Raw genomic sequence first — 13,588 nt, forward strand, 5'->3', positions numbered from 1 at the left:
CTTCTTTTATCTTAATATAATACATCAATAAATTCAATTTATCCTAAAATAAATAATGAAACATGTTCAATTTGGTTTAAATAATTCAAAAACAAAGTGTTGGAAAATAAAGTAGAAGTGCAATATGTGCTATGTATGAAAGCTAACGTTTAAGTTCCTTGCTCAGAACAAAATAACATATGAAAGCTGGTGGTTCCTTTTAACATGAGTCTTCAATATTCCCAGGTAAGAAGTTTTAGGTTGTAGTTATTATTGGAATTATAGGACTATTTCCCTCTATCCCATTTGTATTTCATTAACCTTTGACTATTGGATGTTCTTATAGGCACTTTAGTATTGCCAGTGTAACAGTATAGCTTCCGTCCCTCTCCTCGCTCCTCCCTGGGCTCGAACCAGGAACACAATGACAACAGCCACACTCAAAGCAGCGTTACCCATGCAGAGCAAGGGAAACAACCACAGGCTCAGAGCGAGTGACGTTTGAAATGCTATTAGCGCGTGCTAACTAGCCAGCCATTTCACTTCGGTTACACCGTCATGAATCTAATATAATTAAAGGGACATTCATGGAAAAATTCAATATCTACAAATTCATTTTTTTTTAGGTTTCCATCCAATTGGGAACAGATTTTCATGCAAATATAAAAAATCCAACAGGAGATTTCCGTCAAATTGACTTGTTGTGGATAAAAGGCTGTGCCTGATGACATAATGCACATAAAAATAATTCCCATGTACCAAAAAACAACAACAAGATAAATGGGTTTCCATCACATTTTCAACTTACTGATGGTTTTGTCACAAAAACATTTGCGTTATATAGCGAATGTGCCAAGGTCTTGGTACCTGCGCTCCTTCTAATAGCTTGCAGAAACAGTGCGGGTAGGCTAGCATACATGATGAGATTATAATGGACAAAAGAGTGTTATTATTTTTATTTGTCAAACGGAAGCCAAGCTTCAATCAACATGTCACCAGAATAAGACCCTCAATATTTCATCACCGTGCACGTTCAGCACCCTGTGTAGTTCATCATAACTTATTGCCTATATGCATGCTTTCTTGAGTCGTAGTGGGAGGACCACACAACATATCATCGCGTGACACCAAGTTAACTTCGATATGATAGTTATTAGATCAATATTTGCACATAAAGGAGTTTTCACCACCATTTCTCGCATAATACATTTTACAGACACAAAAAGATCCCACCTTGTCTAGCGTATTTTGTTTTGTCAGCATTTGGAAAGTTTACCAACAAATTAGCTTTTTCCATCAGGCCCGTCGTGATTATTATTATTATACTTTACTGCATAAAAAGGTTGGATGGAAATCTGGTTAATTTAAAAGATAGAAAACCATGATCTTTTCATCTTACAAATAGATCAAATTCAAATATAATGGACATGATGTCTCTGGAGAGTGGGTTGATGAATGGTGACCTATCCACATCTGGCACGTTTGCCCAAACTAGGCCTCTCTCCTGGGGTAAAGCCATCCACAAGCACCCTGCCATAGAGCATAGAACATCTGTGTCCTGTTTGGACCATCTCACTTTGTTTGGTGATGTTTTAGGGGGTCCACATGAACACTCTGGGTGCAAACCATATGGCACCCTATTCCCTATATAGTGCACCACTTTTGACCTACACACACCTTTACATAAACACACACCAGACAAACAGACACACACCTTAGAAATGGGGGGGCACATGCTGTCGCACGCACAGACACACACAGAGACAGCGCCTCTGTTTTTGGAATGAATAGGTGTTGTGTCTGTTTAGCATAATGAAGGGCTCCCTGTCAGCTCACAGAACCATGCATTATTCATACATTATTATTCATCAGTCTATCAAATCGACGAGGCACAGGCAGACACCTGCAACTCAGAGGCAGTCGTGCAAACACACACTTTACAAGTAGGGGCCACGTGCTGCGGCACACACACCTTAGAAGTGGGGGCCACAAGTGGGGGCTGTCGCACACACACACCTTAGAAATAGGGGCCTTAGGCTGTCACACAAACACCCGAAGGCCCGTTCAGGATTATTACTGTACTTTCAGATAAAAATGTATTAAGTAGATTGAACAGTGTGGAAAACAGTGTGTTGGTCTCCATTTGTGAACCTGCTGCTTCATCAAAGACACACTCACAGAAGTGTGAAGAGAGCCTTACACTGGAGCAGGGACTGGCAAATGCACAGATAAAAGGAATATACACAGTAGTGAAAATAAATGGTAGAGGAGAAAGAGACAGTAGTAGAGAGTGGACAGACACACACAATAGTATAAAGAGACAATAGTCTACAGAGACACAGTTTAAAGGGATACATACACAGTAGTGTACATATACACTGAGGTTGAGAAACAAATAGTACTGTAAATACACACACCAACGGAGAGAGAAGTAGATTACATTTTATGAGAAAGAGACACAGTTGTCTACATAGGAACATAGTATAGAGACACACATAGTATAAAGACAGAATAGTGAAGAGAAACACACTAGCCTGAACAGGGAGACAGTACTCGAGACACACTTAACTGGCTGAAGTACTCCTCACTGCTACTAGATGGGAGTGTTGCATCAAGAATGAAACCAATGGCAATAGTGCTGAAGTCAATGGATTACAACTGCAACCTGTCTTCCACTGGGAGCCCTCTGGTACGCTCACCCTGAGGGCATCTGAAGATTGCCAGGACCATCCAGAAGTAGGAGGGTACCAGTGTCATCAGGGTGCTGAAGCAAAGACTTGTGAGGACAAAGGCTGAGAAGGATGCAACTGCGGCCTGCAATTCAGGGCGTTCCTGCGTGTGGGCATTCCTGCATCTGCAGGAACCACTATTTATACTTCTATTGGTCAAGTTTTAAGCTAGGACAGGCGGGAGGCGGGGTCGCTCCAGTACAGTATGTGGCGTTAATGCACAATAAAGTTGGATGCCAGCTGCCAAAAAAACCCACTGAAGAAGAGGAGGTGCCAACAATGGTAACTAGCTAGCCATACACCAGTAGACAACGTCCTTCGACCCCGCCTGTCGGCCATAATTTTCACGCAAGTACACACACAGAGACAGAAATCAGTAGCATGGGCAGCCACATGCGATTTAGCAACATTAATTTGACTAAATTGTTTTTGGTATCTTTAAGTTTTCAGTGTATCAAACAGAGCATATATAGCCTTGTTGAATTGTTGATGTTTAAATGTTTAAGTTAAAAGGGTGCTGGACTAGAAGAGGCAGTGCTCCTGTTGTCTTTGTGCTGACTCCGTTGTTCTAAATCAGTTGCTGTTTTGATAACTGTTGCTTACATTAACTTGTTGCTTACATTAATCTGGAAAATTCACCTCCAAAGCCCAAATTACATTTAAAGTCAATGTTCATGGTAAAACATTGCATATCTTTACATATCAATTTCGAAAAATCTATAACGCTTCAGAGATGCGTATTGAATAGAGCCCAAATAAATCACTCTTTCCATTGTAAGATGATACTTAAAGCTGTTTAAATACTTATGACAAGCCTATGACACACATCCAGTGGAGGCTGGTGGGAGGAGCTATAGAAGGATGGGCTAATTATAATGGCTGGAAGGAATAAATGGAACACATCCATTTATTCTATTCCAGCCACTGCACACATCATAATGTAATGTACCTGTATGCCTTAAAGTATTACCACAACTTTAAATTACAACTTTTCCGTCCTGTGTAGCTAAAGGTATGTTTTGTGTTTTCATTTAGAATTGAGATTTGTTATCCGTCATCATGCTGAAACGTGTAGAAATGGGATATTAAATTACATTAGCCATATACAGCTCAGATTCTGGAGGCTCACCTGGCAATGGTGTAATGTTGGAAACTGTGTAAACGGTTTCTGTTCAGTGTATATATACAGTACCAGTCAAAAGTTTGGACACAGCTACTCATTCAAGGGTTTTTCTTTATTTCTACTATTTTCTACATTGTATAATAATAGTGAAGACATCAAAACAATGAAATAACACATATGGAATCATGTATTAACCAAAAAGTGTGAAACAAATCTAAATATATTTGAGATTCTTCAAAGTAGCCATCCTTTGCCTTGATGACAGCTTTGCACACTCTTCGCATTCTCTCAATCAGCTCAACATTAATGATCCCACATTTGTTTAAACGTCACACCCCTGTGGCACATCCTGTGATCTCAAGAGACCAACAGATGAGTGAACATGAACAAATCATCCCTCACCCATTCTAATTATAACATCCAGCATATCCAACAACTAAAATCTACATGATGTGCATTCTATTTTACATGTATTACTATAATGGATCTATCTTTAGGAACAACAGGCACCTTTAAAACGATTTTGGCGCAGGTGGCTCGGAACAAGTTTAAGATTTCATTGTGCTCTGGGCTTCCTGGCTGAATGAGGCAGGAATGGCATGACGTGTTTGCTGACATGGCATTCCAATGCTGAGGGAGACTGTCAATCGGTTGAGCTGGAGTGAGCACAGAATACAAAGTTAATGTCCTTAATCTGACGTTTTCATTAATTGTTTCTGTATATGATGCTATGTCTATGCCATGTTTATCTTCTTGTTGGGATTTCTAAACACAGTTCATTTTCTGTATGTAAAGCACATTTCTGTGAACAACAGGCAAAATGTATTTAATACACGTATGGTTAAGTATGGTTAAAATAATCAAATTCACGCTGTATGGAATACACAAATATGCATTGTAAATACCAAAGGGAAGAGTAACTGCGAACTTGTCGATGCGTCTGATATTGAGGCTGTTTCCATGGTTATTTGTAGTAGGCCCCTCAGGCAGGTTGACATTGTAAATCTGCCCCTAGACAGAGACCTCTACGTGGGGCACCTTCCTCTCCAGCTCCTGCTCCAGATGGAAGTGTGGGATGTGGTCAAAGCTTTGGTACTGCACACCTGGCTGCTGCTGATACTATCACTCTACTATGTTGCTGGCCACTTCCACATTCCTGCCGAAGGTCTCTTTGTCCCTGGCCTTCCTCAGCATCTCCTGGATCGCGTTGACTGCGTTGAGGACATCCTTGCTAAGGCCCTCGATCGTGAGCGTAGCTTCCTCGCTGGAAGAATTGTATTCTATCCTCACAGTCACTCCCATGGTACTATGCATGTCGTGGATGCGCTTGAGTCAGACAGGTTTAGGATGGCGTTATCGTTGATGCTGTTGCTGACTTGCTCCTTCAGGATCAGGTCCTTGATCCAACACCTGGCTTGGTCCACTCTGGCCTGAGAGCCACCGCAGATGTGGAAGACTGGATCTACTTCCTGGCCCTCAATGACAAAATCCTCATCCTTTTGTGGCACGTCACCTTTACCCCAGGTGAACAATGCTGTACCAATAATGGACACAGTACATTATTTAGATGAAATCTTAGGGTATTAGTCAATGAGAGCTAGTACTACGGTTAACTTTGTTTGGGTCTATGTGGCAGTAAATATTAGGGGGTAAAAAGGCCCACATGGTCAAATATAATGCTGCTCCACAGTGCACTGGGAGATAGCATTATACCATGTGCTGACCTTTCCTTTCTTTACCAACATAATAAGGTAGCCTTTACATTTCATTTTCCCCCAGATGCTCCCCTTCTCTTGAGTGTCAACGCATGTGCCCTCCTTCTTCACCATAGATTTGTGGAACTCTGTGAGCATGGCAGGCTGGAAGATGACCATCCTGACCAGCTGAAGTGTGTTTTGGGACCCACCACGTCCACAACAGCATCCAACATGGTGTCAGCCACCTGGCCCGCCTGTACATTGCCCTGACCTTCAATGAGAGAACAGGATATTTGCCACACCTAGCAAGTGTGGATTTGAAGTTCAACAACATGCAACATTTATATTATATTGCTGCAAGTAATTGCCCAGCAATGAGACAATAAAGATTTTCTGAATCTGAATGTGCTTGTTAGCTTTTACTGTCTAGTGGAGGGCAAAGATTAAAAAACAAAGCACTTAGCAAACAGCTAGTATTTAAGTGGGCCAAGTCCCGTTCCTTCAATCTTATGGATTCTCACTGTTGCAAAATTCCATTAACTTTCCACAAGTTCCCAGGTTTTTCCCAAAATCCCGGTTGGAAGATTCCCAGAATAAGAAGGAAATCCAGACAGCACTAACCAGGATTTTTTTAGGAACTCCGTCATGGTCTCAACTTAGTGTTGAGAGGTAGAAAAGTAGAAAACGCAAAATGAAATTTAGAAATTTGATAATTCATCCTCAGTTTTCCACGATATGTCAGTCACTTAAGTAGCCCATGTCGGCTAACATTTTTTAAATTGCTGTAAGGTTGTCTAGCCAAGCTATCTAAATCTTGTACCTGAGTATTCTTTCCTGTTCTGTTTTGTAACTCACCTGTGCCGAGAGCATGGATGTGAGGGTATTCTGTGCACACATTTGCAGAGCTCCTTTGACCAACTCCTGGATCGCCTTTGGGTCCGTCTGACCAACCAGGTGGAGGGTCTTCTTTAACCGCAGTTTGCCCGGCTGGGTCAGTATCACTCCTTTGTTAAGCTGGGTTCCTGGAAATATACATTGTATACATTGATTGTTTTACTGTACATTGATTTCAGCAGGCATAGCAGAGCCCATTCCATATGTACTTGGAATTGAAAGATTCAGACCATTTCTTAGGGAGAGTTTCCTGATTGTACACCAGCACAAGGAACATGCAGTGTTGTGCAAGTTCTCCCACTTAAAAAGATGAGAGAGGCCTGTAATTTTCATCATAGGTACACTTCAACTATGACAGACAAAATGAGAAACAAAATCCAGAAAATCACATTGTGGGATTTTTAATGAATTTATTTGCAAAATGATTGTGGAAAATAAGTATTTGGTCACCTACAAACAAGCAAGATTTCTGGCTCTCACAGACCTGTAACTTCTTCTTTAAGAGGCTCCTCTGTCCTCCACTCGTTACCTGTATTAATGGCACCTGTTTGAACTTGTTTTCAGTATAAAAGACACCTGTCCACAACCTCAAACAGTCACACTCCAAACTCCACTATGGCCAAGACTGAATCTGCAATAGGTAAGCAGCTTGGTTTGAAGAAATCAACTGTGGGAGCAATTATTAGGAAATGGAAGACATACAAGACCACTGATAATCTCCCTCGATCTGGGGCTACACGCAAGATCTCACCTCGTGGGGTCAAAATGATCACAAGAACGGTGAGCAAAAATCCCAGAACCACACGGGGGGACCTAGTGAATGACCTGCAGAGAGCTGGGACCAAAGTAACAAATCCTACCATCAGTAACACACTACGCCGCCAGGGACTCAAATCCTGCAGTGCCAGATGTGTCCCCCTGCTTAAGCCAGTACATGTCCAGGCCCGTCTGAAGTTTGCTAGAGAGCATTTGGATGATCCAGAAGAAGATTGGGAGAATGTCATATGGTCAGATGAAACCAAAATATAACTTTTTGGTAAAAACTCAACTCGTTGTGTTTGGAGGACAAAGAACGCTGAGTTGCATCCAAAGAACACCATACCTACTGTGAAGCATGGGGGTGGAAACATCATGCTTTGGTGCTGTTTTTCTGCAAAGGGACCAGGACGACTGATCCGTGTAGGAAAAGGAACGAATTAATGGGGCCGTGTCTCGTGAGATTTTGAGTGAAAACCTCCTTCCATCAGCAAGGGCATTGAAGATGAAACGTGGCTGGGTCTTTCAGCATGACAATGATCCCAAACACAACGAAGCAATGGCTTTGTAAGAAGCATTTCAAGGTCCTGGAGTGGCCTAGCCAGTCTCCAGATCTTTATTTTTTTTTTTTTTCACCTTTATTTAACCAGGTAGGCTAGTTGAGAACAAGTTCTCATTTGCAACTGCGACCTGGCCAAGATAAAGCATAGCAGTGTGAACAGACAATACAGAGTTACACATGGAGTAAACAATTAACAAGTCAATAACACAGTAGAAAAAAAGGAGAGTCTATATACATTGTGTGCAAAAAGCATGAGGAGGTAGGTGAATAATTACAATTTTGCAGATTAACACTGGAGTGATAAATGATCAGATGGTCATGTACAGGTAGAGATATTGGTGTGCAAAAGAGCAGAAAATAAAACAAATAAAAGCAGTATGGGGATGAGGTAGGTAAAAATGGGTGGGCTATTTACCGATAGACTATGTACAGCTGCAGCAATCGGTTAGCTGCTCAGATAGCAGATGTTTGAAGTTGGTGAGGGAGATAAAAGTCTCCAACTTCTGCGATTTTTGCAATTCATTCCAGTCACAGGCAGCAGAGAACTGGAACGAAAGGCGGCCAAATGAGGTGTTGGCTTTAGGGATGATCAGTGAGATACACCTGCTGGAGCGCGTGTTACGGGTGGGTGTTGCCATCGTGACCAGTGAACTGAGATAAGGCAGAGCTTTACCTAGCATGGACTTGTAGATGACCTGGAGCCAGTCTGGCGACGAATATGTAGCGAGGGCCAGCCGACTAGAGCATACAGGTCACAGTGGTGGGTGGTATAAGGTGCTTTAGTGACAAAACGGATGGCACTGTGATAAACTGCATCCAGTTTGCTGAGTAGAGTGTTGGAAGCAATTTTGTAGATGACATCGCCGAAGTCGAGGATCGGTAGGATAGTCAGTTTTACTAGGGCAAGTTTGGCGGCGTGAGTGAAGGAGGCTTTGTTGCGGAATAGAAAGCCGACTCTAGATTTGATTTTCGATTGGAGATGTTTGATATGAGTCTGGAAGGAGAGTTTACAGTCTAGCCAAACACCTAGGTACTTATAGATGTCCACATATTCAAGGTCGGAACCATCCAGGGTGGTGATGCTAGTCAGGCGTGCGGGTGCAGGCAGCGAACGGTTGAAAAGCATGCATTTGGTTTTACTAGCGTTTAAGAGCAGTTGGATGCCACGGAAGGAGTGTTGTATGACATTGAAGCTCGTTTGGAGGTTAGATAGCACAGTGTCCAAGGACGGGCCGGAAGTATATAGAATGGTGTCGATTGCGTAGAGGTGGATCAGGGAATCGCCCGCAGCAAGAGCAACATCATTGATATATACAGAGAAAAGAGTCGGCCCGAGAATTGAACCCTGTGGCACCCCCATAGAGACTGCCAGAGGACCGGACAGCATGCCCTCCGATTTGACACACTGAACTCTGTCTGCAAAGTAGTTGGTGAACCAGGCAAGGCAGTCATCAGAAGAACCGAGGCTACTGAGTCTGCCGATAAGAATATGGTGATTGACAGAGTCGAAAGCCTTGGCAAGGTCGATGAAGACGGCTGCACAGTACTGTCTTTTATCGATGGCGGTTATGATATCGTTTAGTACCTTGAGCGTGGCTGAGGTGCACCCGTGACCGGCTCGGCTACCAGATTGCACAGCGGAGAAGGTACGGTGGGATTCGAGATGGTCAGTGACCTGTTTGTTGACTTGGCTTTCGAAGACCTTAGATAGGCAGGGCAGGATGGATATAGGTCTGTAACAGTTTGGGTCCAGGGTGTCTCCCCCTTTGAAGAGGGGGATGACTGCGGCAGCTTTCCAATCCTTGGGGATCTCAGACGATATGAAAGAGAGGTTGAACAGGCTGGTAATAGGCGGCGGATAGTTTCAGAAATAGAGGGTCCAGATTGTCAAGCCCAGCGGATTTGTACGGGTCCAGGTTTTGCAGCTCTTTCAGAACATCTGCTATCTGGATTTGGGTAAAGGAGAACCTGGAGAGGCTTGGGCGAGTAGCTGCGGGGGGGACGGAGCTGTTGGCCGAGGTTGGAGTAGCCAGGCGGAAGGCATGGCCAGCCGTTGAGAAATGCTTGTTGAAGTTTTCGATAATCATGGATTTATCGGTGGTGACCGTGTTACCTAGCCTCAGTGCAGTGGGCAGCTGGGAGGAGGTGCTCTTGTTCTCCATGGACTTCACAGTGTCCCAGAACTTTTTGGAGTTGGAGCTACAGGATGCAAATTTCTGCCTGAAGAAGCTGGCCTTAGCTTTCCTGACTGACTGCGTGTATTGGTTCCTGACTTCCCTGAACAGTTGCATATTGCGGGGACTATTCGATGCTATTGCAGTCCGCCACAGGATGTTTTTTGCTGGTCGAGGGCAGTCAGGTCTGGAGTGAACCAAGGGCTATATCTGTTCTTAGTTCTCCATTATTTGAACGGAGCATGCTTATCTAAAATGGTGAGGAAGTTACTTTTAAAGAATGACCAGGCATCCTCAACTGACGGGATGAGGTCAATGTCCTTCCAGGATACCCGGGCCAGGTCGATTAGAAAGGCCTGCTCACAGAAGTGTTTTAGGGAGCGTTTGACAGTGATGAGGGGTGGTCGTTTGACTGCGGCTCCGTAGCGGATAATAAGGCAATGAGGCAGTGATCACTGAGATCCTGGTTGAAGACAGCGGAGGTGTACTTGGAGGGCCAGTTGGTCAGGATGAAGTCTATGAGGGTGCCCTTGTTTACAGATATAGGGTTGTACCTGGTGGGTTCCTTGATGATTTGTGTGAGATTGAGGGCATCTAGCTTAGATTGTAGCACTGCCGGGGTGTTAAGCATATCCCAGTTTAGGTCACCTAACAGAACAAACTCTGAAGCTAGATGGGGGGGCGATCAATTCACAAATGGTGTCCAGGGCACAGCTGGGAGCTGACGGGGGTCGGTAGCAGGCGGCAACAGTGAGAGACTTATTTCTGGAGAGAGTAATTTTTAAAATTAGTAGTTCGAACAGTTTGGGTATGGACCTGGAAAGTATGACATTACTTTGCAGGCTATCTCTGCAGTAGACTGCAACTCCTCCCCCTTTGGCAGTTCTATCTTGACGGAAAATGTTATAGTTGGGTATTTTTTTTATTCAGAATTTTTGGTGGCCTTCCTGAGCCAGGATTCAGACACGGCAAGGACATCAGGGTTAGCAGAGTGTGCGAAAGCAGTGAGTAAAACAAACTTAGGGAGGAGGCTTCTGATGTTGACATGCATGAAACCAAGGCTTTTTCGATCACAGAAGTCAACAAATGAGGGTGCAGGGCTTGGACATGCAGGGCTTGGGTTTACCTCCACATCACCCGCGGAACAGAGGAGTAGTATGAGGGTGCGGCTAAAGGCTATCAATACTGGTCGCCTAGAGCATTGGGGACAGAGAATAAAAGGAGCAGATTTCTGGGCATGGTAGAATATATTCAGGGCATAATGCGCAGACAGGGGTATGGTGGGGTGCGGGTACAGCGGAGGTAAGCCCAGGCACTGGGTGATGATGAGAGAGGTTGTATCTCTGGACATGCTGGTTGTAATGGGTGAGGTCACCACATGTGTGGGAGGTGGGACAAAGGAGGTATCAGGGGTATGAAGAGTGGAACTAGGGGCTCCATTGTAAACTAAAACAATGATAACTAACCTGAACAACAGTATACAAGGCATATTGACATTTGAGAGAGACAAACAGCGAGGCATACAGTAATCACAGGTGTTGAATTGGGAGAGCTAGCTAAACAGTAGGTGAGACAACAACAGCTGGTAAAATAGTGTTGAATAGGCAGGGAGGGTCGGATTAACTACACACAGAGCCTGAGTGCGGCTGGGGCCGACAGATAAAACATAAACAAGCAGAATGGTCACTTGGCCAAGTGATCAGTGTCCAGGGGGCAGCGGTGGATGGGGCAGGGAAGCTAGACTGGCGAGTATTTTCCAGGTTAAAAAAACTGGCTGGCTGTGCAGAAGGTAAAGCCGCTAGCAATGGCTAACAATGACTAAATAGGTTGTAGCTAGTTAGCTGGTTAGCTTCTGGAGGTTCTTGAATGTGTTCTAAAAATTAAAAATAATAGCGATTCCGTATCACATTGGGTGAGGCAGGTTACCGGAAGGTATAATCGAATTAAAAATCGAAAAGAGATTGAAAGTAAATATGGGTCCAGTGAGTGGTTGGGATGCGGCGATTCAGACAGTTAGCAGGCCTGTGCTAACAAGCTAACAGTTAGTAGGCCGGGGCTAAACAAGGTAGCAGTTAGCGGACCGGAGCTAAACAAGCTAGCAGTTAGCAGGCCGAATTAGCAAGCAAGCAGATAGCAAGGGCTAGAAAGTTAGTCTTTGGAGGACGTCGCGATGGGGTGAGTCTGTTTATGCCTCTTCATGCGGTGACATCGATAGACCGGTCGTGGGTCCGGATATTGTAGCCCAGGAGTATGCTTCGGTGGTAGCACAGGAGCTCTGGCCGGGCTAGCTTCAAGCTAAGTGGATGGAAACGCTAGCCAGGAGTAATCATCCGGGGTTGCGGTTAGCTAGTTAGCTAGTTGTGAAGATCCAGCTGAAAATGTTCCGTTTGCGGTGGGAATCAGGGGATAAAAATAATAGGTCCGTTAAAGATATGCGAAGAAAAATATGTAAAAAAAACGATATATACGATAAAACGATATATACAAGGGACACGACACGACAAGATGTCCGACTGCTACGCCATCTTGGATTCTATGGATCTCAACATCATAGAAAATCTTTGGAGGGAGTTGAAAGTCCATGTTGCCCAGCAACAGCCCCAAAACATCACTGCTCTAGAGGAGATCTGCATGGAGGAATGGGCCAAAATACCAGCAACAGTGTGTGAAAACCTTGTGAAGACTTACAGAAAACGTTTGACCTCTGTCATTGCCAACAAAGGGTATATAACAAAGTATTGAGATAAACTTTTGTTATTGACCAAATACTTATTTTCCACCATAATTTGCAAATAAATTCATAAAAAATCCTACAATGTGATTTTCTGGATTTTTTTTCTCATTTTGTCTGTCATAGTTGACGTGTACCTATGATGAAAATTACAGGCCTCTCTCATCTTTTTAAGTGGGAGAACTTGCACAATTGGTGGCTGACTAAATACTTTTTTGCCCCACTGTATCCTCCATGCAAATGAATGTTGAAAGAAGAGATATTTAAAAGTTAATTGCTTAAAAGTTTGCAAGTCCAAAAGGCATCCATTTTGTGGATCGACCCAGGTCCCTTATGTAATCGGCTTGACTTTTTCTGCCTCCTAACTAGCAGTGTTATTAAAAGAAGGGATGCACGATATGTCAGTGAACACATCGGAATCGGCCGATATTAGTTAAAAATGCCAACATCGGCCTGATGTCTAGTTTAACAATGATGTCAAAGCTGACGTGCATACCTATATAACGTAATGACGCCACGTAAAATGCTACACGTGCAACACAGCATTCCTAACCTAGCCCACAATGTCTCCTGTGTGGATCGAGAAGTTAACAAGTCGAGCAGTCATTTGAAAGAGTAAGAACATTTCAGCGAGACAACTCAAAGGCGAAATACACTAACGCCAAGATAATGGAATTCATTGCCCTTGACAGTCAACCGTTCTCTGTCGTGGGTGATGTTGGCTTTCGCTGGCTGGTGGAGCACTGGTACACACCAAGTGCACTATTTTTCAGATGTTGACCTACCGGAGTTACACAGTAATAGCGTCATTGTTATTAGCTTCACTTCACAACATACTATGGAACGCCGCTTGGGTCTTTGAATGTCAAAAAAGATACACATCAAATAACACAGTTCTATTATCGAATGTTGTGTGTTCTGAATTTACACACGCAACCCAAGC

General features: G+C 43.6%; 1 pseudogene; it reads right to left on the reverse strand.

The window, feature by feature from the left end:
- Positions 1-4,549: 4,549 nt before the first annotated feature.
- On the reverse strand, positions 4,550-5,387 carry LOC110521017 (annotated as a pseudogene).
- Positions 5,388-13,588: the final 8,201 nt, after the last annotated feature.

This window comes from Oncorhynchus mykiss, chromosome 30, assembly GCF_013265735.2.
Source record: "Oncorhynchus mykiss isolate Arlee chromosome 30, USDA_OmykA_1.1, whole genome shotgun sequence".
Taxonomy (NCBI): Eukaryota; Metazoa; Chordata; class Actinopteri; order Salmoniformes; family Salmonidae; genus Oncorhynchus; species Oncorhynchus mykiss.